Source organism: Urocitellus parryii, chromosome 15 (genome assembly GCF_045843805.1).
Source record: "Urocitellus parryii isolate mUroPar1 chromosome 15, mUroPar1.hap1, whole genome shotgun sequence".
NCBI classification, from domain to species: domain Eukaryota; kingdom Metazoa; phylum Chordata; class Mammalia; order Rodentia; family Sciuridae; genus Urocitellus; species Urocitellus parryii.
The window spans coordinates 13,891,799-13,917,686 of record NC_135545.1 but is presented as its reverse complement, the minus strand read 5'-3'; the positions used below and the strand labels follow the sequence as shown (position 1 = coordinate 13,917,686).

Here is a 25,888-nt window from a genome sequence, read left to right as displayed (position 1 = left end):
CTGATTTTTTTTTTTTTTTCCAGGAAGGGTGAGAAGGCTGGAGGCTGGTGAGTGAGGTCATAGATGTCCGAGTTTATTCGTTTTTGAAGTTTAAAAGGGTTTTAAAATTTTTCTATTGTTTTATTCATTACTTTAAAAACTTATTTTAAAAAGGAAGACCAAATAGTGTCAGATGACTGTCCTTCAAAACCTATTCCCTACTTTTCTGGGATCCTGAGCCAGCTAGTCCTCCTTTAACCTGTTTCTTATCTGTAAAATGACTAATAGAAATAAAACAGGCTGCGCTGCGTGTCCGGCTAATCCCAGGAAAGCGTTTACCGCATGGCTGACGCCTCGTGCTTAAGAACGGTTCCTGGCGATTATTAACCCATTGCTGTCTTCCGTCCCCTAATTCCTTCTGGGAGAAGTGGGAGCGCGTGCGACAGGAAGACAGTCATTTCCCCTTTAAAAGAAACGGGGGGTGGGCCGGGAGTGGGCTTCTCCGCACCCTTTCCAAATTCTCCAATCCCCGCCTGGCATTTTCTGCCCGAAAGTCTCCGATTGGACCATCTACACCAATTAGAAGCTGGAGCGGGCACAGCCCCGCGCTCAGCTCCGCCCCTACGTAGGCCCAGCCCTCTGCCCGGTCAGCGCCGTTGCTATGGGGACTGGTGGGCGGCGAGGGGGAAAGCCCCGGATGTTCGTTGGGGATTCAACATGGCGGCGGTAGTAGCCGCGGTGGCGGCGGCGCAAGAGAGCTGAAGGCGGCGTAAGGGCGCAGAGTTCCGGGCCGAGCAGCCAGGCCGTCTGCGACGGTGGCGCCGAGTCGGTAGGCTAGGCGGTCTGGGCAGGGATGGTGGGGGTAGGCCGGGCGCCGGCGGTGGAAGAGCTTTGAAGTCGGAGGGGGCGGGGCCGCCGGTGTCAAAGTTCACAAGTGGAGGGAAGGGTCGCGTTGAGAGGGTCGGGGGTCAGCGCTGAGGGGAGGGAGGCGTAGAGGAGATCCGAGGTCCAGCTCTGGGGGGCGTGGCGAAGGGCAGGGCAAAGTTTGAAATTTGAAGTGGGGGCGCGGAACGAGTCCCCCAAAAGTGTGTGTGGGGGGGTCAGAGTTACTAATGTGAGGGGGGGTGCGCCTACATGGGTCAGAGGTCACAACTACGGGGACGGTGGGTTGCAGATCTAAAGGCCACAACTAACAGGACAGGTGAATGAGTTTTAGGTTTGGGGGTCTTTTAGGGGATCAAAGGGGGCGTGGCTAGAGGGTACAAAGGTCAAAATCTGACGGGGAGACCGAGGGTTCGGAGGGTCTAAAACTGAAACCCAGGGGACATACTGCTGGAGCGAAGGGGCAGGGACATCCAGAAGAGAGGTCAAAAGTGCTTCCTGGTGGTGGGAGACGGGGAACCCCTCCCACAAATGATGGCGCTGGTCTCCTGCTAGATCTCTTCCCCTGCTTCACTGTGTCCCCATCTAGCCCCCCACAGCCCCGTGGGGTCTTAGCCTGTTGTTAAGAACCTAAGTGCCTTGCCCAAGGTCAGCTATAAGTTGTGCCGCCGAGAGTCCACCTCTGGATTCTGTCTCAGAGCCCTGTGTTTCTGCCTCTCCAAGAATCGCAGTGTTGGTTAACGTTTAATGAGGGCTCACCCCGGGCCGAGTGCCGGTACCTGGTTTTGTTCCATCGCTATCACAATCGGAGCAGTGAGTTCTGGAGATAAACCCACTTTACAGGCAGAAAAAGAGAGGCTCAGAAAGCCGCCGAGGACAGGGGCCGATTCAGAGTCGGGTCAGAATGCTCCCAGAGCTCCTGCCTCTAGCTTCCACACTGACCGTTCCCCGGTGGGTCTGTGTCTGGAAGCAGCAGGTTGGGCAGGGCTGGGCCACTCCCTGGGCAAGAACAGAGTGTGTTTGGTCTCCTTGGAAGGGTGTGATCTGGGCGGGTTCCCGTGGGTCTGTTGGAATGGGATGTTGGTGGGTGGCCCACAGTTCAGGGAGACTGATGGGCTCATGGTTGGGAGGGTGTCCTTGGGGGGGGGGGGACCTGTGAAAGCCGGATGTTGTGTGTTCTTGGCCCCCAGCCTCTCCCTGGGTCCTCAGTGGCTCCCACCTCCTTTCCTGCCGCTGTTCCCCCAGCTCCCAAACTCTCCAGCTTCAGGCGTAGGCCTCCTCGCAGGCTCTGACCTCCCTGTTCCCCTTTTGCAGGATTTCCCTGCAGCTTCTCCCTCTGCTGCTTCCCAGCCTGCTGCCGGCCGCACCTGTTTGCTAGGGTGCGCTTGGAGTTTGCCTGTTAGAAGTGGGTGTTCCAAGCGCTGCCTGGCTTTGGGGAATGCCTGGGGTGGAGGGTGATTGCTGGGCGCTGGGACTGCAGCAGAGGACAGGACCCACAGAGCCCCCAACCTCAGGGTCTCCTGTGGGAGCAGACTAGAACCAGACGCCCACCTGTGACACATGGTGACATCTCTGCCAACAGTGATGAGGGCTGGAGCGTGTCCATACCCTGGGCCTGGCCTGAGACCTTTGTCCCTGGGAAAGTCCCTTGAGGAAGCTCCGAAGGTTCGGTAGCTTGGAAGGAGCGCCGGGCGCCGGCTGTAGCGGAGGCCATGTGTGGGGTTGGGGAGACCCTAAGGCTCAGCCCCGGAGGGCGGGGGCAGGAGAGGGGCCAGGAGTTTCCTCCCCTGTGACACAGCGCAGTGCTGGGCTGCCTCGTGGAAGTGCTGCGGGGACTCAGAGCACCTGTCCTGGCCTGGATCAGGGAGGCCTGGCATCAGGGGGGCCTGGCATCAGGGGGCACGTCAGCACTAGGCTTGCTGCTGCCACTGCCACCAAGAAGGGCCCCGGAGCTGGTGCGAGGCCTCGCCCCACCTGCCCCTGGCTGGCTCTGCGGCCGCCCCTCCCCCCGGGCCCTGGCATGGCTGGGAGCAGGCAGGCCGCCAGCAGCCCTCTGAGGCACCCAGCTCCAGCCTTGTGCTGCCAGCTTGGCACAGTGAGGGCAAGGCTCGGCCGTCGGAGACCCACACTTTCAGGTTCCTGCTCGTCACCCAGCAGCCTGGGACCTTGGGCAAGTGGTTTCTTATTAGCTGATTTTTACCTTGTGGTAGATTTTAGGCTGAAAATGTAGGGACGAGTTGTAGGGGTGCGCAGGAAGGTCAGAAGGGAACTCTCCAGGTCCCGGGGAGCCAGCCGTGCTAGATGGCGCAGAGGCCACCTCTCCCTGCAGCCTGCCTTCCCCGGGCCCTGGGGCAGCGGGAGCTTCCCTGCTCAGCGCAGGCACACTTGTCCCACTGAGCCTAGGAATGGTGTCCCCGTCACATGTCCCCGTGCCCCGTGCTTTTCGTGTTCCATCTTAGACTTCGGGTGTTGCTCTGGGCGGCTGGCCTGGCCTGGGGCAGCGTTCCGTTTTCCTGCCTCTGAGGCTTTTGTGACTGGGTCTCAGGAGTTATCCATTGCACTCTTGGTGGCCCTCCTGCTGGCTTCCGTCGGAGCTGTAACAGTGTTGCGGTGAACATTCTAGACCGTTTGCTGTATGCCAGGCCGAGTCTGGCCCAGTCGCCTTGCAGTGGCAGTGCTGCCTGTGGCTTCACAGCCCGGGCCCAGCGCCTCCTGAGGGGTTTCCGTGCGCCTCCCGACAGCTCCCAGCTGACCTCGTGCCACAGTCTGCAGCCACGACAGCAGCCTGTGGGGGACCCCCGGTAAGCCCGTTGGGAACGTTGGAAAGATGGTTCATGGCACTGCCTTAGCTGGGGCCGGACACCGACGAGTCCCACACCAGAGGCGGAGGCAGGCTGGGAGGGCTTTGACCTCTACCCCGGGCAGGCAGGACGCTGGCCCAGCTTTGATGCAGTTCTCCTTGGAGGGCAGCGGCCAGGGCTGGCGTTTGGGTGAGGGGCTGGGCTGACTTGAACCTGCTCCAGGGGCGAGGAGCGGGGAGTAAAGGTGGGAGGGGGTGGCACAGCCTCACTGCACTCTCACATGTGACCAGCACAGACAGCCGCTGACAGACCTGCTGACTCCAGACTGTGACAGCCCAGAGTCAGGACTGTGAGGGAGGAGCCTCAGGCAGAGGGCTCAGGGCCCGGGTAGGGCCGTACCTGACCCAGCCTAGGAATTACGCAAGGGCTTTCTGGAGAAAGGGACCAGAAAGGTTGATGAGAAACAGTGATCCGGGCTGGAAAGGAGGCAGAAAGAAGGAAAACAGGCAGTGGGTACGGAAGGTGCAAAGGCCCTGAGGCCAGAGCGAGGAAAGCCCATTACTTCAGCTGAGGTGGGGGGGATGCGTGGAGGAGAAAGGGGTGTGGCGGACAAGCAGGCCTGGCGGGGTTCGCCTGTGTGAGGGGAAGTCATTTAAGGGTTTTAACAACATCTGGTTTCCCTTTATAAAGACTGTGCAGGCCGCTCTGGGAGGGAGGGACCCAGGGTGCCAGGGAGACGGGGTAGGTGGGGTGGGGTGGTGTGTGCTGCTGTCATGGTCCACGCAGGAGAAGAGGGTGGGTCGGTGAAGGTGACTGTGATGCAGGCTTGTCCCCTGCTGACCGGGTCTGAGTTCTGACCCGCATTCACCGGTGGTCGTTCTGGCACTCTGAGACAGTGCGCTGCTGTCCCACTTTAGGGATGAGAACACGGAGATCCAGCCGGGGTGTGCCTTGCCTCGGGATACGGCAGGCAAGGCAGAGGCGGGACTGCACCCCAGGCTTCAGGCTCCAGAGTCGCTGTTCACTGTGGCCCCCTGGCCCCTGCCTGTCCCCTTGCTTCGTACCCAGGCTCCTTTTTAGACAGAAGCCCCAGGGGCCCTCTGGACGGATGCGGAGTCCCTCCTTCCTCGGGCCCTGTCCCGCTCCCCTCCGTGTGGGCCGCACCCTCCTGCGGCTCGTGGCAGCTGGACTTCCTGGCCAGACGCCGTGGGGTGTCCCCGCAGCTGTTTCTTCCATCTCCAGAGCCGGCGGTTAAGGTGCTGCCAGCAGGAAGCCGTCCCCTTCCAAGTCGCGGCCAGGGAACCGGGACCCTTCCCGTCCCAGCCATCATCCGGGGCTTATTGTCTGCTAGACACATTGACCACAGGAAGGGCAGAGGGAACTCTCCAGGTCCCAGGGGAGCCGGCTGAGCCAGATGGCACAGCAGCCACCTCTCCCTGCAGCCTTCTCCTGGGCCCCGACCCCGTCCCCGGTTGTGGCCTGCCTTCCCGGGCCCTGGGGGCAGCGGGAGCTTCCCTGCTGGGGTGCACAGCTGCCCCCAGGGCGGGTGCTCCCCTCAGGGCGGAGGAGGGGCTGAGGCCACTGGCCTGTGAGGTGCTGGCCCGGGCTTGGCGCAGAGCTGGGCGAGCCCTTGGTGAGCCTTGAGCTTGATGGCTTTCCCGCTGCTGTTTCCTGCCCCTGGCCTGTGGGCTCCCGGTCCTTAGCAGCTGTGGCCACCTGGCTCCCGTTCTTGGCTCCGCACGGGCACGTGCTTCCTGAGCGTCACCGCCAGGGCTCTGTGGGGACCCTGAGGACCGGTGCTCCTGGCCCCATTTCTTTCCTCCTGTGCTTCGTTTTCAGGAGGCAGGTTTGGCCGCTGTGCCTGGGTCGCCTATGCGCTGAAAGCCCTGCACAGCCAGCAGGGTGGCCGCCCCGGGGCCAACGGCCTCCCTGTGGCTGCGGTCCCTTCCCAGAGACAGGGTGCCTGCGGTTTCCCTCCTCTTGCCATGTCTGTTCCTGGGAGCACCACCGCCACCGCCACTGCCACCGCTTTTACCCAGAGGTCGCGGGAGGCCGGGTCTGTCCTGCCCCGGCGTTTCCACTCCGAGGTTCTGGGTCAGAACAGCTCGTGCCACCAGTGCCGCCGGCTCGTGTGTGCCCGCTGACCCCCCTCTGGCAGGCCAGGCCGGTTTCCCTGCTGTCAACAGGGCCACACTGCGTGTGAGCGTGGCTGTGGACAACTTCTAGAAGTGGGCTTGAGATTCGTCCCTTCTGCTGTGCCAGTATGTCCCACCCTGCAGACGGGTGGTGCCAAGTCACACTCCCACCCTGGTGTGTGGCAGCTCCACACCTTCGCTGCCTTGGACAGTAACACCTTTGACCTTTGCCACTTTGATGGGTGACAAACGGTCCTCATCATCTTTCTCATTTTAATAGAGTGGAGTGGAGTGTCCTTTTCTGAGTTGTCTGAACCTGATCGTTTTCCTTTTCCTGAGAAGGGGAGGCAGGCCTAGGCCCCGCCACCCCCCAGGAGGTGACAGATCCGGCCTCCCCCCAGCCTTCCTGGCCCCACCTGGAGCCCTCACCTGCCTGGTGCGGAGCGGGAGGGCTGGGCTCCTACTTCCTGGCTGAGTGTGCGGAGCAGTCACTGCCCCTGTCTCTGCCCTGTGTCCTTGTCTGTAAAATGGGGACATCGGCGCGTCCCAGTAGGGTTGTTTTGAGGATGTAAGTGCACATTCAGCAGGTGAGATACTAAGTGCCAGGACCGTGGCTGCTGAGTTCAGTAGTTGTGATAGTACCTGGCCCACGCCATTAACAGGCGTGGTCTAAGTGCCTTCTGCAAACTGACTTAATGGGCCTGTCCCTCCCATCAGTGCCAAGACATGGTGTCATTATCATCTCCCTTTAATAGGGGAGGGATGCTAAGCATGGTGGCACACGCCTGCAGTCCCAGGTACTTGCGAGGCTGAGGCAGAGGGTCACGAGTTTAAGGCCAGCCCAGGCAGTGGGCGAGACCCCAACTCAAAATAAGCTTTAAAAAGGAAGCCAGGCTGGGTGGCGCACGCCTGCAGGCCCAGCGACTCAGGAGGCTGAGCAACTTAATGAAGCCTTAAGCAACGCGGGGAGACCCTGTCTGAAAATAAAAGATAAAAAAGAGCTGGGAGTGTGGGTCAGTGGGTAAGCACCCCTGAGGTCAACCCCTGGTACCAAAAAAAGAAAAGGCAGGGCTGGGGTTGTAGTCCAGGGGTACAGTAGTCCCCAGTGCTGGGAAAGATGGGGGAGGAAATTGGGACCTGGGTCACTCGCCCAGGGTCAGCCCTGGGTCACGGAGCAAGCAGGACTGGGACTGGCTCCTACCCTGGGACCCCTCCTGCTGCTGTTCGTCCCTCCTTCCCACAGCCCCTTCTAGGATGTCCCCATTCCAGGCAGGCTGCGGGGGAGCTTTGAGGGGACACTGTGGTGGGGGGGACATGGCAAAGTCCTCTCACTGCGAGCCTCGCCCCCTCCCACCCCAGGTGCTGGCCGGAAACTCCTGATAAAGCAGCACTGTGTGGAGCTTCGAGCTCGTTCCCAGTCTGGTTTCCCCGCTCCCACGGGACAGAAAGTGGCTTGTCATTCTGGACTGAGGGAGATGCTAGGGACTCCCCACTAGCCTCTGACCCCACCAGTGGCCGTGGTCGGGCATCGGAGAAAGAAGGACACTGCAGCCCCTGGCTCCTCGGAATAGTCTCCCCACAAGTGAGGAGCCCCTGCAGGGCCTTGAGCGAGGGGCCCGTCCCTTCCTGGTGCCCACGGGGCCTCCCCAGGCCTGGCCTGCCTCCCCAAGGCCCCCACAGCGGCCGCCCCCGGTACTTGACTCTGACAGGCGTCTGCAGCCCGTGCTCTCCAAGGACCTTTACCAACCACAAGTGTGTGCTGCAGAGGGGCACGATGTGCGTGCCAGTTAGCAGAGTGTCACAGGTGGACAGACCTTCATCCCTCCTGGTCACAGCCTCCCTGGTGACCGCCATTTGTTCCTGATGGCCAGCGGGGCCTTGCTTTTCCAGAGAGCGGGTACTCGGGTTGTGCGTTCCTGGCCACGGAGCACTGCCCCCGCTGGCTGTGGCCTGTCCCTTCCTTCACCCCTCCTTGCTGCCAGCGAGTGTCTGTTTCTCTCTTGGTGGCTTCCCTGTCCCTTCTGCACATGCATTTCAGGAGCACGACCGGGAGTGCGCTGTTGGCACAGAGAGCCTGGTGTCACCACGATGTGTGTCCCCCTGCAGGGTGGGGGTGACAGCGTGGTCCCTGCGCAGCCCCACACTGGAGACTGTCAGTTTTCAGTTGCCACCCGGGACAGGTTTATTCTTCTCTCCTGCCAAAGTAGCACTTGGTTCTCGTCGGGTGGGTCCCCCTGTTCCTGCCCGCCGGTGCCTGGCGCTCCGGCTCGCGCTCCTTCCGTGTGGAGGAGTCAAGCGTGGATCCCTGATAAGCCTGGCTGCGGCCGGGGACCCCGGGGTGAACCCCAACGTCAGCAGCCTGCACAGAGCCCTCCAGCAGGGGTACAGGCCTGGACCGAAGAGTGACACCAGGACAGGGCAGGACTCTGACATCCAAGCCCCCGTCTTGCCCCCTTCACCCCCTGCTGGGCCCAAGCCTGGTCTTGTCCCCAGCCCTTCCTCTCCTCATCCCAAACGGCAGCACCTGTCCCTCCCTCAGGCCACCTCACCGCCTGAACCTCCCAGGGCCTCCTCGCCCTTCCCTGCTACCCTTATGCCTGTCCTCTTAACACCTGGCCACATCACGCCCGGCCCTGCCGGGGACCCTCCTGTGACTCTCTGCCAGAGGAAGAGCCTTCAAGGCCCAGGGCCCTGACCCGGCCTTCCCGCCTGCCGCACCCTCGGCGCCCTCCGCCCTCTGCCATTCCTGGACATTCCAGGTCGGGTCTCGCCCCAGGTCTCTGTTTCTTCTCTTCCCTCTGCTGAAAGCGCTGTCCCTCTGTCCATTCAGTCACCCTCAGAGACCCCTGCCCACAGGGTCTGCGGTGGCACATCCCACACCTGCGTTTTTCTTTGGCCGCCCCGGCTTGACCTTCACCCTGGTGCTCGTCACCGTTACTTATGCGACGTGGCGATGGGGGTCTGTTGGGTTAGGGTGCACCCTGCCCCTGCGAGAACTTGGCGCACATTATTGGGGGTGGCGTGGAACGACGGGCCTCGCTGTGTCCCATAGTTTGTTCCCATGGTTGGTGGGCAGTGGTCTCCATAAATGCTGGTGGGCTGGCGCAGCACATGCCTGCAATCCCGGCTACTCAGAGGCTGAGGTGGGAGGATCACAATTACGAGGCCGGCCTCAGCAATTTAACGAGACCTCATCTCAAAAACCAAAAAGGACTGGGGATGCGGCTGTGCATAGAGTGCCGGTTCAGTCTCCAGCACCAGAAAATAAAATCAATAAACAAATGTGGGGGCTCGCTCTGGCTGAGCTGTGATGACGGAGGGTGGTCACAGTGTCTAATGGGACCTGCTGTGGGCGGGAACGCAGCCACTTTCCTGAGTAGGAAGTGTCACTCCGGGAATGACCTGGCCTATCTAGGGGAGGAGGGGTTATGGGCACGGGAGGCTGAGGCACAGCCCGTGGGTCCCCCCCTCGAGATCACAGGGCCCTTTGAAGAGTGGGAGAAGAATGGGGCTGCCCGGGTTCGCATTCCGAGGCCCTCGGCTGCGCGCCTCGGGCCTTCCTGCCCAGCGCAGGCCCTTTCTCAACGCGCGCCCTTCACATCCTCGCCTGGCGCCTGGCGTGTCCACCTAGATGTGATTGTCTAGTTTTAAACACGTGCTGGCCTGCTGTGACCTCCAAGAGGACACAGTGGTAGATAAACAGACCCGGCTGCCACCCCTGGAGCCTGTCTCCTCGCCTCAGCCGCCGGGGCAGCCCTGCTCGGAGGCAAAGAAGGCCTAACATGACCTTGAGCCTGGGGAGTCCTTTTTCTGGACACAGGATCCTCGTTAGACTGATTAGAGGGCAGGGTGAGCCAGCGAGGTTGGCGCAGCCCGTCCTTCCTGGAACCCCGAGGTGGCCACACCCACCTGACCCATTTCACAGACCGAGGCCGGGTGGCTGCCGTGGTGGCCAGTCCTTGGCGCGTTGCGGGCTGGCACTGAGCCGAGCGGATCCGCAGCGGCTCCTGGCCTGGGGACCGAGGGTGGAGCCACTCCCAAACTCTGGCCTTGGCCAAAGCCTGACCAGGCCACTGCCCGCGTCCCCCCGGCTGGCCGTCCTTTCTTCTTGATTTCTTATTTCTTCAAGTTGAACCCCGGGTCCGGGAGCGCCTCGCCCGGGTGCTGTGCGGCTTCCCCAGTTGGGGGCTTGTCTTCCTCTGAGGTCGAGTCCTGCCGGGAATAACCAGGGCTCCCTGTGGGGTCACTCTGCGGCCATCTCACTGGGCTCTACGTTCCTGCTTCCCACGTGGCCGCGGCGCTGCTGTGTGTAGGTGTGAGGGCGGCAGAGTGACCCCAGCACCAGGCATTCAAAACAGGCCGCCCACCCTGCCCTGGTGCAGGCCATCACGCACCGCGCTGTCCTCGCTGTCCTCCTGTCCCCAAGTCTTGGCTGCGGTGAGAGGACCCACCCTCCACTCGCTCTCGTCCTGGCCGTGCCTGGCTTCATGTTTCATTTAACTATTAGCGCAGCGGCTTGTCAGTGCGTGCCCCACCCCCCATGCCTACTGGTCCATGAACTGGGTGTGCCTTGGTCATCTCCCCAGCAACTCTCGCAGAGTGTCACCCTTGCCTACACGGGCCTTGCCCACTTCCTGGTCTGTCACCGTGGCAGGAGGTCTCTGCCCTCCCTGGCACCAGGCAGGACTGGCCGCAGGCTTGGCCTTGTGGGGGAGGATCTCTGGCATGGCAGGGCCACCCCTCATTCCCGGCCTCTTCCCGACACCACCTCTGAGCCCTGGCAGAGGGTGGCAGGGCGCCCAGAGGGGAGGCTGTAATTTTCCTGAATGATTTCAAGGCTAATGAAAGGTTTTCCCTTGACTAATCAGCTTACAGTTTAATTATCAGGGAGCAGGATGCGGGGAGCAGCTGTGGCTGGGGTCTCCCTGCCACATGGCGGGATGGAGGCGGGGCCCAGCCTTACCCATGGGGGGGCAACAGCTGGGCCCACCCACACCCTCCAGGAGGTAAGCAGGGTGGCTGTCCCTGAGGGTCCGGGTGCAGGTCAGCAGGTGCTGGGGGGGGAGCCGCGGCCCCTGGCCAGGCCCCTCATGGCCTCACTTCACTTACTTTTCGCACCTCTGGAGGCCCTGCCCGGCTGGGGCCAGCTCTGATTACAGTTGTTCTGTCCCTCCTCATCCTGCCCACTCTGGTGAGCCCTGGAGGGGCGGCCAGGCGGGGCGCTGTGGCTGGGAGCCCAGAGGAGCCAGGGCCCTGGGCTGGAGCTGAGGCGAGGGCTGGGGTGAGGAGCAGGCCCGGGCAGTGGTGCCGGGGCTCCCTGGGAAGGCAGGTGGCTGGGCCCGGGTGGGGTGGGCCCTGGGGCTGGCCGTGCCAGGCTGGCTTCATTCCTTGCATTCCTCAGCAGGCCCCAGACTCTGGTGGCCCTGGTGGGGGAGGGTGGGCCAGCCCCTGGACACTGCCCTGCGCTGCGCTGCCCCCTCCCCTGGCCGCCCCAGGCCTCACTTTACACCCTCGGCCCCTGGGGAGCAGTGAGTGCTGCGGCCCAGGCTCTGGCTATGGGCGCCTGAGTTACAGGAGTGACAGCAGACCCAGTGACTCAGTGATGACACAGTGGGAAGTAGGGCTGGTGTCCCCATGCTCTGGCAGGGTGGCCTGCCAAAGCTCGGGGGTGGCTTCTGTGCTGCCTCGTCTGCCTTGGCCGCCCTGGGTCCCGTCCGGGGCTGTCCAGCAGTCCGGGCAGCTGTGCCCATCCCTGCTTCTCAGCCTCTTGTCCCTCCCCAGCCCTGCGGCTCTGCTTCCTCCCCCTGCAGAAGGGCCCGGCTCTGTGTTTTGCAGTGGGATCCTGCTGAGGCCAGAGGCCTGCCGAGCGAGCGTCTGGTGGAAAGGGTGCTGAGGCGCTGGGCGGCCCCCCTGCCCCTGGGGTCTGGAGGAGGAGCTGGGGGCCACGTCTGACCCACAGTGGGGCTGGTGCTGGGGCCGAGTTGCAGCCTGGCAGGAAGGACCCAGACCCCTCCGTGAACCCAGAATCTGGCCATCCACTGCCAGTTTTCATTTGCAGCCCTCGGGAGGACTGCCTGCCGGCCCCTGGCTGGCCACCAGCACAGGTGGGTGCAGCAGAGCCCACGTGGCATGGCAGAGACCTTAGTTATTTTATGGAGACGGCAGTGATCGCCAGTGCTCCCGTGTGCCCCTGCCTATTGGGGGCCGCCGGCCGCCTCTCCCGGTGCAGCTCCAACACAGCCTCCTCTGTGCCTCAGGGAGCCCCTGAGCCTCAGGTGTTCCCACCTGACTCTTTCCTACTCCCCAGAGTTCCTGCTAGGGGAGTGCGCGAGTCGGCTGTGCACAGGCGCCACGCAGAGCTGCTGCCCAGTGTCACTGTGGTCCCTGTGACCGTTACACCTGTTGCAGTCGTTAGAGAGGCAAGGGTGCAAGATCTCGGGGTGAGCAATCCAGGACTCGCCACTCTGTGATTAGGTCACTTCTCCTTTTAAAAAATGTGTGGCTCCTCTGCGCCGTGGAAATGCTCACGCAGCCAGGAGAATGGCCTCCTGTCCTCTCCAGGCCCCCGGTCCAGCTTTAGCAGGTACCAGTCGTGACCAGGCTTTCCCAGCTGTACCCACAGCCCCTACCTCCCGATATTTCAAAACAGTTTCCAAAGATCGTGCACTTTACCCAGGAATGTTTCAGACTTAGTTATAATTTAAAAAAAAAATTTTTAGTTGGACACACACCTTCATTTTATTTATTTTTATGTGGTGCTGAGGACCGAGCCCAGGGCCTCGCACGTGCTAGGCGAGCGCTCTGCCGCGGAGCCCCGTCCCTCAGACTTATTCATAAACACGAATTCCCTCATGTTCCCAGTTGTTTTCAAGTCCTTTTCCTTCTGTTGCGTGTCGGTCCAGAGTCTGCCCTTGGCCTTGGTTGAAAGGCTCTGCCTTCCACCCCGCGTGTCCTGTGGTTTCCCCCAGTCTGCACCCAGCCAGGCCTCGTCCCAGGTGCATCTCCTGGGCTACCTATAGCTGGGAGCAGGTCCAGAGGCTCGGCCTGAAGGGAGCACCTTCCAGGGGTGGCAGAGTGTGAACCTGGGGGGCACTTAATGTCCGCGTGGCTTCCAAGTTAACTTTGAAAATTAAGATTGCTAAGTGGAAAAAGACAGTGGATCAAAGCAAACCTTTTAAAGCTCTCCTCACGAGGCGGTGCCGGACACAGCAGGAGCAAGGCGGGGGACCCAAAGGACGGAGGCCGGCAACTCCCCTGGGCCGGTGTGTGACGGCTCCAGCTTCAGGTTGACCCCTGGGTCCCCGTAACTGACTTGTGGTGCGCGGCTTTGGGGTCGCATTCTGCTAAAGGCACAGGCCCTGCTCTGGCCCTGCCTGCCATGCCACCCGGGCAGCTTTCCCGGCCTCTCCGCCTCTTCTTCCTCGGCAGCAGGATGGTGACCATGTCCTTTGGAGGACCAGTGCTCCAGAGCCGCTGTTCCTCTTGGGCAGGACCTTGGGCCTCAGCTGCCCACCGCCCTCAGGCTCTGGCTCCTGGCCCACCCAGCCCCCCCCCCCAGTGTCCTCTCCCGACCCCCCAGGGCTCCCTCATTCTTTCTGATCTTTGCTGATGTGCCACCACGTCAGGAGCCTTCCCAGATTTGTCCTCTTGTGTAGCACTTTGACGCTCTATTCCTTTTCCCACTTAGTTACTAGAACATCAGCCCGGGAGGGCGGGGACTCTATCTTACTCACTGCTGTGGGTGGCCCCAGTGCGTAGAGGAGTGGCTGTCCCCACGGGCGGAGCGCATGATGCAGAGCCCTGACTGCAGATGAATGGGGTGGTGAGGGCAGACCTGCTCTGCTGTCCTGTGCGACCCGGGTCGGCGCCTTCCCTTGAACCTCACTGTTCTCTGCCCGTCTTGCTTGGCGCTGCCACTGCCCTGGTTCTGTGCGTAATGCTTTGTGGGGGCCTCATTGCTGTCCCCTGTCGCCAGCACAGGGCACAGAGGAGCCGGTCAGGGGCTGTCCCTGCCATGGGGTGCTTCACCTGATCTTAAGGAATGATAACTGCTTCCAGCTTCCGTGACCGGCTGTGGTGCCCAGGGCTGACCAGGACTGGGACGCCTTGGGCTGTTTGGTGGCTAGAAAGGCATCCTGGGCTGGGACTGTGATTCCAGAAGGACGGGAGAGTGGCAGGTGTGGAAAGGCCTGGGTGTTCAGGCTGGGCCGGGGTCGGGGGGACAGAGACTGTCCGCAGGCCACGCGGACGCAGAGGGCGCGCCTGGGGTCCGGCCATGCTGCCTCGTGCCCTGCATGGTGGGAGTCTAGCCCGCGCGTGGGAGCTCCACGTGCAGTTTCGTGACTAGTGATGCCCTGTGGCTGCCCCAGATGGAGGGCGTGGGCACCGTGGCCCCGGGACCCGCCTGTCGCTCCACCAGGTCCTTTTCCTTCTTTCTTCTTGTTGTCTGTTTGTTGTGAAGGACTTTGGATGTCCCCGGGAGAGCAGAGAGTCACCTTGCTGACGTCCCTCTGGCCCGCCACCCAGCTTAGATGAGCCTATTGGCATGGCTGAGCCCGCAGCGGCTGCCCGTGTGCCCAGCGCCCTGCCTGCCTGAGCCACAGGCCTGGCGCTGTAGGTCTGCGGGGAGGTGGCGTGCGGCAGGCGTCCGTGGCATTTTGCTCTCAGGGTTCCGCTGGGCACACGAGGGAAGCCCTGTGCTGTCAGAGCCTCCTTGGCGGGTCGGAGGTCCCTTCTCTGAGGCAGCCTTGGTGCCCTCTGTGATCCTGCCACCCCAGCTGCCTCCGCTCACCTGGCACCAGCCGCTTCCCCAGCCTTTGGAACAGCAGTGGAAGTGGTGCTTCCTGTTCCCAGTGACCACGCTGGTGCCCAGGTCACCAAAAGGGACTCAGGTGCAGGCGCTGAGCACCAGTGCAGTGTTAAGGGTGCTCTGGTCCCCTGGCAGGTCTGTGTCACGCACAGGGACCTTCCTGCAGGAGAGCCTTTGCCCCCCCCCCCCCCCCCCCCCCCCGTTAGCCAGGTGCTCGTGGCCCCTCGTGGGGACCCGCTGGGGCAGAGAGTACTCAGGCTCCGCACCTGGCTGCCTGGGTTTGCTGCACAGCCCTGCCACCTCCAGGTAGTGACTTTGGACTAACTGCCTCTGCTGGCCTCTTGCCCACGTGGAGACTGCTGTGTAAGGGACATCTCATCCACGGAAAGCACTCAAGAGCGGGTGCAGAGACGGCTTTGTGTCGTGGAGGAGGGTTGTCACCGTCACTTGTTCGCTCATTTAGCGGATTCACTGTGTGCCTCCTGGGAGTCCAGCCCGCCAGCCACTCCCATGACAGGCCGGCGGTGACCTGTCAGGCTGAGGACCAGCCCCCATAGGCCGTGTAGATACATACCAGGTCCGGTGACAGCAGGGGCAGGGGAGGGACCCCGTGGCTGTGGGAGGCCAGGCTTCAGGCTGGGAAACCTGGGAAGGGTTCCTGGAGGAGGGGCCATCTGGCTGCGGAGCAGGAGCTGGTGTGTGGAGGTCTGCTCGAGGAGAGTTCAAGGCGGAAGGATGGGAGGGCCTGGCGTTCTCAGTCAGTTCTTAGTATTTTGAAGTGAGCTTTTTATTTTGACCACGTAGATTCACGAGGGTTTTAAACAGTGCGAAGGGGGATCTGGTGCCCTCTCCCCTCTTCCCCTCAGTGAGGCCATCTTGCAGAACCGTGGTCAAGCCCACACTCTGCGGGGACGTGGACAGCGGTCAGGTCGGAGCCGCCGTCGCAGTAGCCCTCCTGACGTCCTCTGAGCCCACCCCGGCCACTCGCCCACCTGTTCCCGGGTGTGATCTGTCGTGTGAGTGGACTCGCACTCCGGGCAGCCTTTGGAATGGGCTTCTGCACGCTCCTGCCCCCAGAGCGTCATGCGGACAGCGCGCACTGTGGGTCCCTTGTGTGGTGGCCGCCAGGTGCTGCGCCGATGCGTGGCCGTGCTTGAGCCCTCAGTCAGGGAGGTGCGGGTGCTTGTCCCTGCCTTCGCCATCGCACAGAGAGCGGCTGTGGCATCCCCCTGCAGGTTTCCGTGGGGCACGTGGGTTCCGTTCTCTGGGGTGGACACGCAGCCGGGGATGGCGGGACGGGGTGGCGGTCGCATGTTTTGAGGCAGTTTCCCGAGTGCGGCACCGTGGGGTTCCCCCCGGGAGTGTGTGAGCGGTTCCCGTTCCTGTGGCCTCGCCAGCACTTGGTGTTGTCACGGCTTTTTTATTCTGACTCTTCTAATAAGTGAAGTGACAGCTCGCCGTGGTCAGTGTGTACCTCTGACGGCTGATGACGTTGGACTTCCTGTCCTGGCGTCTCTGCCATCTGGCTGTCCTCCTTGGTGGGATCTCTCAGGCCTCTTATTTTTCTTTCTTTCTTTCTTTTTTTTTTTTTTTTTTTTTGTTGTGGTGCGGGGCTGTGAGCCCCGGCCTTGTCCACGCGAGGCCTTGCGCACTCCGGCCCCTGAGCTCTCTCCCCTGCGCCTGGATTGTGCGGTTTTGGCTCTTGAGGCCTGAGGACGCTCTGCTGCCCGGGACAGCAGGCCTCGGTCAGTGTGACCTGCAGACCTTCTTCCAGTCTCGGCCTGTCCTTTATTCTCTCCACGTGGACTTTTGTAGAGCAAGGTTCTTAATTTTGATGAGGTCAATTCATTAATTTTTCCTTTTATGGATCGTGCTTTTGGTGTCAGCCTAAGAGCCCTGCGCCTTGTGCTAGATGCTGAAGATAGTGCCCTAGTTTTTTTTTTTCCAAAATTTTTATAGGTGTGCATTTTGCATTTAACTTAACTACAGTGAGATAACCCTCCACACCTGCCAGGGTGGCTGCCATCACTAAAACAGAAATGACCAGCGCTGAGAGGATGTGCAGAGAGCAGAGCCCCACGCTTTGCTGCGGGCATGTGAAATGATACAGCCTCTTTGGGGACCAGTTGGGCAGTTTCTCAGGATAAACACGGAAGTACCATGTCACCCAGAAGTTCCACTCCCAGGTAAACATCCAAAAGAAGTGAAAACAGAAATGTGAACAGGTACTCGTACACCCAGGTTCATAGCGCCTCACAGCCCGGGAGGCCGCCAGCCCGGCAGGGAGGAAAGAGAGGTGCCGCGGGGTCTTCAGAGGCGGGAGGCGGGTGTGCAGGTGCCGCCCCCAGCGCAGGATCCCAGGCAGGGCCGCCTCCAGGACAGAGCGCACAGGGCCCAGGACGCTGTCACTGCTCAGCCTCAGAGCCTTGGGCTTTGGCACCAGGCGCCGTAGAGACAGAAAGGAAAGGGCAGGTGGCAGGAAAGGGCAGGTGACTGACGCCGGGACCTTGTTCCTGCTGCAGCCAGGGCTGCCCAGCCCACCCCCTCTGGCCAGAGCCCGAACCAGCTGGTCTGGTTTGGGGAGGTGGCCGCCCAGGTGCTCTCTGGTGACTGCTGCTAGGTGCCCCACCCCCACAGGAGGTGGGGCCTGCGGTTTGGGTCTTCCGGGACCCCCCATACCTGGCCTGCTCTGGCCCAGGCCTGGTCCAGCCCCTGCTTAGAGCCCTTGGCTGGGAGGACTGGGTGGACAGGGCTGGGCTGCGGCTGTGGGCCCCTGGCAGGGTGCCGTCCGTCCTCGCAGCGCCTGCCCTGTGCATGGAGGGTCTCTGTCCTCAGGAGCTGGCTGCTGTTGGGAGGGGGGGCGAACAGGGGTGGACAGGACACAGGTGTCTGTCCACACACTCACCTTGTCACCTGCTTGCTTCACCAGGGTCTGGACCCTGTTCTGGCCCGGGCACCAACAGGAAGGGGACCCCCAGCAGAGGCCTGTCACTCGCAGGGCCTCCGCGTCGTGAGCGCAGGAGGGAGAGAGGCAGGCAGGCGGCAGGCTGGGACCCAGCCTGGAGCAGAGCAGGTGCGGGAGGCCAGGCCCTGCCCTCAGGAGGCTTTCAGCCCTGGGAGGGACTGAGAGGTCCAGCACACCAGGGGGCGTGCCCCGGGCCAGCAGGGAAGGTGGGGCCTGGGGGAGAGGGCTGGATCCCCTCAGGGTGCTGGAGAGGCGGCTCTGGGCAGGCTGGCCTCCCCCTCACCCTGGTTAAGGTGCTCGCCGTCTGTACTGGGCGACATCAGCTTCCTCCCTTTCCAAAATGGGCCTGCTGCAGCACCTGTCCCATCTAGGGCAGTGGCTGGGTGACCACGCTCAGCTTAGGACCTGGCCCGACCCGGAGTGCTGCTCCCGAGGGGCCGCTTGCACTCCCCAGCCCTCGCCTCCCCTGAGACCGAGACGGAGACGGGCCAGCAGCGGCGTCCAGGTCCCAGCCCCGTCCTCTCCCGTTCACATCCCCCTCCCGGCTGCCCCTCACCTCCCCTGGCTGTGTCCCCTCCCTCCCCTGGCTGTGTCCCCTCCCTCCCCTGGCTGTGTCCCCTCCCTCCCCTGGCTGTGCCCCTTCACCCCCTGGCTGTGCCCCCTCCCTCCCCTGGCTGTGTCCCCTCCCTCCCCTGGCTGTGTCCCCTCCCTCCCCTGGCTGTGCCCCTTCACCCCCTGGCTGTGCCCCCTCCCTCCCCTGGCTGTGTCCCCTCCCTCCCCTGGCTGTGCCCCCTCCCTCCCCTGGCTGTGTCCCCTCCCTCCCCTGGCTGTGCCCCTTCACCCCCTGGCTGTGTCCCCTCCCTCCCCTGGCTGTGCCCCTTCACCCCCTGGCTGGCTCCTACAGCACTGGCTGGAATCCAGGGTGGGGCTCGTTCCAGACACCCCTGCACAACAGAGAGGCCACCCAGCCCTTGCCCAAGGGCCCTTCACCCTGCACCTAACTACCACCCTGATGCACCCTGACCTGAGCCTGCCTCCAACCTGCTGGCCTCCCAGGGCCCCAGGCACTCCACCTTGCCCGGCTGGGCTGTGGCTTCCCGACCCTGGGGGCCAGCCTGGCGTCAGGGTCGAAGAGGAGGTCAGTGGAGGAGGTCAGTGGAGGCTCAGCTGCCGAAGTGAGTTGGTACCTGAGTTTGGGTGGTTTGCTCTTAGCCACTCGCAATCCCCTGGGCCAGCCCTGTGCTGGGCAGTGGCCAGATAGTAGTCCTGTCCTCATGGAGCAGGTGCCCACCAGCCGCCCCACTGCCCGCTGCCGTGGGCTCCCGGCTCTGGCCTGCCAGCTCGCCCTGCCTCCTCCTCCGCCTCCCTCCTGCTGGTGGGAGCCACATCCAGGCTCAGCGGCTGCCAGCACAGGGCCGTCACCAGGGCCATCACCAGCACTGCCACCAGCACCGCCAGGGCAGCCGGGTGCAGGGCCAGCCACTTTGCTCCGCTGGTTCTGCGCGTGCTCGCCTCGTCCCCCTTGCTGGAACCTCCACTGGCCGCCCCTTTGAGGGTGGCCCGGGCTCAGGGAGTAGGAGGGGAGGGAGCTGGCGGGCCCTCTCACTGCCCACACCTTTCTTGGGCCGGGGCGGGTCATGGTCCTTTCTGTGTGGTGCTGGTGCCGTCAGCGGGGACTTGACCCGAGTCTCAGCAGGCCCCTGGCCTCGGTGCTCTGCACGTTCCTGGGTCTGGTCTCCTGGGCGGGAGGGTTCCTGCGGTGACCGAGTCACTTTGGAGGGACACAGTACCTGCTGCCTCTTGTCTCGGGAACCCTCGGCCGTCGTGGGAGGTCTGTGGACTGCGTGCCTGTGGGCACATCCCGTGTTCTGGGGGTGGCTGCCCTCCATAGTGTGTGTCCCTGGGCTCCCCGGGTCCCTGCAGCGTGTCCCTTGTGGGAGTTCCTGCTTCTCTGGGGTGCGTGGCTCCCTGCGTGTCTGTGGAGGCGCAGGGCTGGCTCAGGGCCGCCTCGCCCGCCCTCCTGTTGGCTGAGAGTTGAGGGTCCGTGGCGTCGGAGCTCCTCCCTCCGTCTTCCCACTGATGCCTCTGAACTCTGTTGGCGCCCCGTGTTCCAGGCAGGACCTCAGGCTCAGGGCACATGTCCCTGCCCCGTGCTTCACACGAGCAAGGCACTGAGCCCTAGCCACCAGCTCCGGGGCCCCTGCTCCTGTGCCGGCTGCCGCCAGGGGCTCGGGGTGCGTTGCCAGGTCTCCCTGTGACCAGCGTCCATGGTTCTGTGTGTCTGCCGTCCATTCTGCGTGCCTGCGAGGTGGTCTGGGGGCTCCGTCGTGTGTAGTGCCCCAACACCGAGGCAGCACGCGTGTGTGTGTCTGTAGCAGGACGCCCACGTGCCGGTGTTGGTAACTGGGCATCGGGCTCCACGGTAAGAGCACAAGTGTGTGCAGTGGGCGTCCGTGGCTGCTCAGGGTGCCGTGTGCCCGTGGGGTAGGGGACGGTGAGCGCTTGGGATCCCGGGCCAGGGAGGGCCCTATCGGGCCTCATCTCCCTCCTTCCTGCCCGGCCTCAGGGGAGGGACGAGTGAGTCCTAGTCTGACTCCCTGTCCCCAGGCTCACCACGCTCTCAGGTTTGCTGTGGCATCCATCCCCTCCCTGGGCGCCTCTGGGGACGAGGGGCACAGTGTCCGTTCTGTCTGTGCCCTATTGTCATGGCCCGTTTAGGAGCAGGGGCTGGCAGGTAAAGGCAGCTCCGTCTCTATTCAGCCACGCTGTGCCCTGTGCCCTCCTGTGCTGGGCAGGGATGGGGACACCAAGCGACTCAGGTGGCTGAAGCCCTGCCTTTCGAAGGGAATAACCTGCCCCTGGAGGGCGGCCTGTTGTCGTCCTTCTTCACCCTGGAGGGCTGAGGCGAGCATGTGCCTGCGGGCAGCCGGGCCTGTGCTCTGTGATGTGTCCACTCGTTCATTCGTTCGTGCGGGAGCAGCAGTGGTGGCAGAGCCAGCCCGGAGTGGGGACCCACGTGGCCCAAGCGTTGTTCTACGGGCTCTACTTGTGTCATCTCCGTTTCTGTCCAAACATCCCGATGAGGTAGGGACTGTCATTACTCCGAATCTGCAGATGAGAGCACTGAGGCCCAGAGAGGTTGAGTGATTTGTCCCAGGGACACACAGCTTGGGATGATAGAGTTGGTACCTGAGTTTGGGGGGTTTGCTCTTAGCCACTCGCAATCCCCTGGGCCAGCCCTGTGCTGGGCAGTGGCCAGATAGTAGGTCCTGTCCTCGTGGAGCTGCCGTCCATTGGCGGAAGCAGGTATCCATCAAAAGACCACGTGACACACGGACAGTGCCGGCTGGGACGGATGGCCACTTGGAGATGGCAAGGTATGGGGCAGTTGGAGGGTCAAGGAGGGGGCAACTGGGGGCCCAAGCCAAGTGCACAGTGTCTGAAGGCGCTGTGGGGGGGGGGCAGTGCTGCCTCTGGGCTCTCCCAATGACCAGCTTCCCAAGGTGAGGGCACCTCTGGGCTGTGTCGCTGTGACCTGTCCCCGTGTGGCCGCTGATGGGTTCTCGAGGCCTCTCTGTGGTCCGCCTCCTGCCCTCTTCCCTAGGGCCCTGGCCACGAGGCTTGGGTGAGTTATGAGGCTCGCTGCAGGGGGACAGCCCGGGTTGGTCGCAGTGGGCACGGACGGCAGTGTTGGGCACACACCGGGCTCTTTGCTGAATTCCGAGGCATCAACCTCCGACTCTGAGGTGGAGTGGAAGAGCGGCCTTGGGGACCCCTGCCGGCCCTGTCCCTCCTCTCCCTGCTCCTCCTCGGCTTCAGGACTCCTGTTGGCAATGGCGTCAGTCTTTGTCCCCAGGTCTTTACTGAGCGCTGCTGGTGCCGGGTGTTGCTCAGGTTGCCAGGACCCATGCTCCCCTGGGGGGTCCAGGGAAGGGCCCACGTGTGACACCCTGTGGCAAGTGCCCTGGGGAAACAGCAAGCGGACCCCAGCTTTGTCGAGAGTCGGGCTGGGCTCCTGAGGACCATGTGGCCAGCAAGGGGAGTCGCAGCTCTGGGCAGAAGGGACAGTGGGTATGCCATAGGCTTTGGCGTGGCCAAGGGGGGAGGCCCTGGTGGCCAGAGCAGAGCAGTGGAGGGCCAGGTGCGAAGGCGGAGCCCCAGGAGGAGGGGAGCAGGGGATTTGGTCCCCAGGCAGCGTTTCCATCTCACCTGGTCGTGTGGGGAGTTGTCTCTGCTCACGTCCCATGAGCCTCTGGGTCCTTCCTGGGGAGCGGAGCAAGCCCCGATTTCCCCTGCTGTGGTGTCTCCCTGGGGAAGGGGTGGAGCCCACCTCCCTGGGCTCTGCCCCTTGTCCCCTGCGGTGCCTCTGCTGCCCTCCCCAGCTCAGTAGTTGATGGGTGGGCGTGTCGGGGTCTTGTGCATAGAGCAGGTGGGGGCCTGTGGTCCTGCACCTGAGGACCTGGGGAGAGGGAGGGGGCAGATGTGGCTGGGAGGGAGGGAGGGGAGATGTGGGGGAGGGGGGAGATGTGGCGGAGGGCGTGGCGTGGCTGGGGTGGGGTGGTGAGGAGCCGCGGGGGGCTGCAGAGGGAAGCCAGACCCCCACCCCCGCTGGTCAGCCCTGGCGGGAGCCGTCCTCCCTCCCAGAACCAGTGGTGGACATGATGGCCGGGCAGGCCTCTGTGCGGGCGGGGGCCAGCGAGCACTTCCTCCCTGGCTGTCCCTCCCAGGGTTTCACGTTGGTGACTAGGAAAGGGTGTCTGTGACCCTGGCTGTGTCCCCTGGGCTTGCCGTGGGCCCAGTTCCACTTGGGTCAGCCTGGAGGGCAGGGTGGAGGGCCGGCGGGTGGGTTCCTGGCCACACGTGTGCGCCCGGGCACACACACACCAGGCGGCTTCGTCACACCGGGAGCTTGTTCTTCCCCGGGCTGCACAATGACGAGGCCTGGGCAGTGTGTCACTTTCCTCTCGGAAGACGAGCAGGTGAGGGGCCACTGGAAACGGCCGCCGCTGCCGCTACCGCGGGGCCGGGCAGGAGCCGCAGGGCTGAGGAAGGCGAGAGGTTTTCGTGGACGTGCGCACTCTCCGGGTCCAGGGACACGTGTGCCTCATGTTCAGGATCAATCAAACACGACTTCAGGGGCACCTGTGCCTGTCCTCTGGTCTCTTCCCCGGGGTCCCTGGGTCGCTCTCTGCCTCTGGGTCCCCAGGTCCCTCCTGACTGTCCAGTGCCCTGGCCCTGTCTGCGGTGGCCAGGGGGAGGTGCAGCAGGCGCAGGTGCCAGGCCCTTCTCCGCTGTTCCCCAAGCGCCTGTGGGGGGTGGGGGGACAGTATCTAGGTGTCTGTGTCACAGGGAGCAGGGTGGGACAGTCCTTGTTCTCTGGAACTGACCTTCGAGGGGAGAGGTGGACACAGAAGACTCACAGCCCCGCCGCACACGCTCACCATCACCCCCCATGGCCAGTGCGGCAGGGGACGATCTGCAGAGGGTGACAGGACGGGACATCTGAGTGTAGACCCGTGGGGGGGCAGGTGGGCAGCGGAGAGTCAGGGGCGCCCTGCAGGGGCACTCGCTGCGCAGCCGGGCACAGTGACCCTGTGGCGAGCAGAGCGAGCGTAGGCAGGGGCGGCAGGAGGGCAGTGGGGTGCCAGGCAGGCCCTGCAGGACCGTGGCCCCAGGAAGCAAAGGGCTTGAGGCAGCTCATCCCGAGTGAACTGGATGGCCCAGAGCCAGCTCTGCTCGATGGCTTTGGAGAAGGACTTCACCTCTGTGAGCCTCAGTCTCCACATCTACAAAATGGGACCCAGAGTGGCCACTAAACCCAGGTGCAGGTGGCCTGTGAGCTCCGCCTGGGCACTGAGGTGCGGGTCCCCTCGTGGTGACCCCACGGTGCCAGGCACAGAGCTGGGCCCAGAGAGCTGCGGGGCCATCCTGTCTCTCTGCTGCTGCACACATCGGGCTGGAGGCCGAAGAGGCGAGAAACAAAAAAGGGGGGGAGGGGCCGGAGCCCTTCTGCGTGCTGCTCCCCACACCCCTCAGGACAGGACAGCCAGGGAGGAGGTGGGGACCCCTGGAGGGACCAGGGATGAGAGGCAAAGTGAGGTCTGGGCATAGAGCAGGCAGGGAGGGAGGGGGCGTGGCCAGGGCTGGCTGGAGGTGATGGTAGCCGGCCTGCAACCCCCGCAGGACAGGCAGGTGGAGCGCAGCCTCTGCCCGCTGGCTGGTTCACATCCCAGCTGCCTCTCCCTGGGCCCCCTGGACGGGGGGGGGGGGGGGTCCTGCTCTCCGGGCCTCAGTTTCTGCATTTGAGGATCAGGGTGTGTCTTAGGCTGGCCACGAGGACAGACTCGGATTAGGCCCGAGAGCAGTGCCCACACAAGCTGACCTCCGCTGACGGCCACCGCCGACTCCCACAGCTGGTGCAGCTGCAGGTTCAGGGTCAGAGGGCCCAGAGGTCTGTCCTGCCTTCCTCGCTGTCCCCTGGGCACGTGGGCTGTCCCGGCTGCCTTCTTCCTTGTCTCTGGCGTGGGCTTGTACTGTCCCCTTCTTCCTCCTGGGTCAGACGCATGGGCTAAATGAGGGGCGTGGCTGCTCAGCCCCAGTGCAACTGCGGGTAGGGGTGCCCGGGTGCCCGGCGTTGAGCGCTGTCTGTGTGCGGCTTGTCCTGGCTCTGGCCCCACGGACTCGGGCAGGCCTCAGCGCCTGTTCCCTGTGTTCAGGGGAGAACAGGCTGGACATGGACGTCCTAGGACTCGCTCGGGTGGTGCCTCGGAACCACTCCAGGGAGCAGCGCCATCATCGCTGCCTGCCCACGGGGGAGCCAGCACAGGCCCCAGAGCTGCCCAGGACGGTGCTGGAGCTCCCTGGATGTGGCGGGCCAGGTCCCCCTTCCACGGGTGCAGTGAGGTCGCCCTGCCACTAACAGCGAGCCAGCTGCGGGCGCTCAGCGGCCGACTCATGTTCCCAGCGGGCTGCGGACCCGCCCCTGCACCCCTGCCCACGAGGCCAGGCGCTGGCCAGGACTGCAGTGCCTGGAGCCGGCTGGGTGGGGCTCCCATGGTCATTATAAACACGGCCAGTTCCTCTGTTTGTCCTGTCCTCAGGACTGTGCCCAGAGGAAAGGGGTGGCCCAGGCAAATATCCGGAGGTGTGCCCCTCTGCCCCTTCCCCGCAGGGGCACATGAGGCTGTAGCCTGCAAGGTGGCTTGGGGGTGTATGCAGGGGCTGTGGGGCAGCGGGAGGCAGGCCACCCCGACAGCCCCGCGCTCCTGGTCCTGGGTTCCTCTTATCTCAGTATCTGCTCCTCCCCCCCTGGGTTTAGTGAGGGGTCGCGGCTGACCCTGTGCCCTTAGCCGGCAGAGGCCGTGGGAGCCGCCTTCGTGCCCCACAGTGGGAGAAGGAGCTGATAAACAGCACGGAAAGTTCAAGACGAAGAACAGGCTGCACACGGAAGACGGGGAGGGTCACGGGACACGGAGCAGGAACTAGAGTGCCCTGCATGGGATGGGGTGGGGACTTTCAAGGTTGTAGGGACAACCCTGGGAGCCAGGACTAGAGACCTAGAGTTGAGCCAGGGAGCAGAGAGCGGCCAGGGCCACCAGGCGGACCAGGGGTGCATGGCTGGAGGACAGAATGACAGTGTTCAGGGCTGGGGAGAGACTGCGCAGGGGCTTGCTGACCCTCCTGGGGTCAGAGAGGGGGCTGGGGCTGAAGTGGAGGGTGCCCTGTCCGCCCAGGTCTGCTTACCACACACCCGGGCCCTGGAACCCAGGGCCAGCAGAGAGACAGAGCCAGCGGGGGAACCCTGGCCAGGCCTGGCTCTGGCCACCTCTGGCCTTTATGGACCAGTTGAGACAGGTTGGCTGCCTGTCCCCACCCGCTTCCCACTGGGCTCCTGCTGCCAGACCGGTTCCCCTGGTTGGCTCTCCAGGACGGCCTTCTCTGGCCAGGGCTGGCCGCCTCCCCCTCGGAGCTGCACTCAGGAGAGGAGCCCAGGAGCCAGAGAGCCAGGCCTGGGGTGGGGGCGTGTGGCCTCAGACCCTCTGCAAGTACCCTCTCCCTAGGCCACGAGACGGTGCCACCCTGCGCCCAGCACTGTCAGGCGCTGGGAGCCAGCTGGGAGCAAGACGGAAGTCCTCCTGGAGTGTGGCTCCTCACCCTCTCCTCCACTCCCGCGGCCCCTCTCCGTCCAGAAGCCCCCCTCGGCCCGCACTGTCCCTCCCTGGCTGCTCCAGCTCCCTGGATCCCAGCTCTGACCACTCTGAGTTGTCTTTTTTGGGGGCCAGATTTTTTTGCCCCATAGAGACAACCCCATGAGGTC

The 25,888-nt window shown here is 63.4% G+C and overlaps 1 protein-coding gene across 2 annotated transcripts in view; it reads left to right on the top strand.

The window, feature by feature from the left end:
• The first annotated feature begins 661 nt into the window (after window positions 1-661).
• Pak4 (p21 (RAC1) activated kinase 4) overlaps window positions 662-25,888 on the top strand; it is a 35,956-nt gene continuing 10,729 nt past the window's right edge. For both annotated transcript variants that reach the window (XM_026412141.2, XM_026412140.2), the window contains exon 1: window positions 662-808. The gene's annotated coding sequence lies outside the window, so the exon portion shown is untranslated. The remainder of the gene's footprint in view (window positions 809-25,888) is intronic.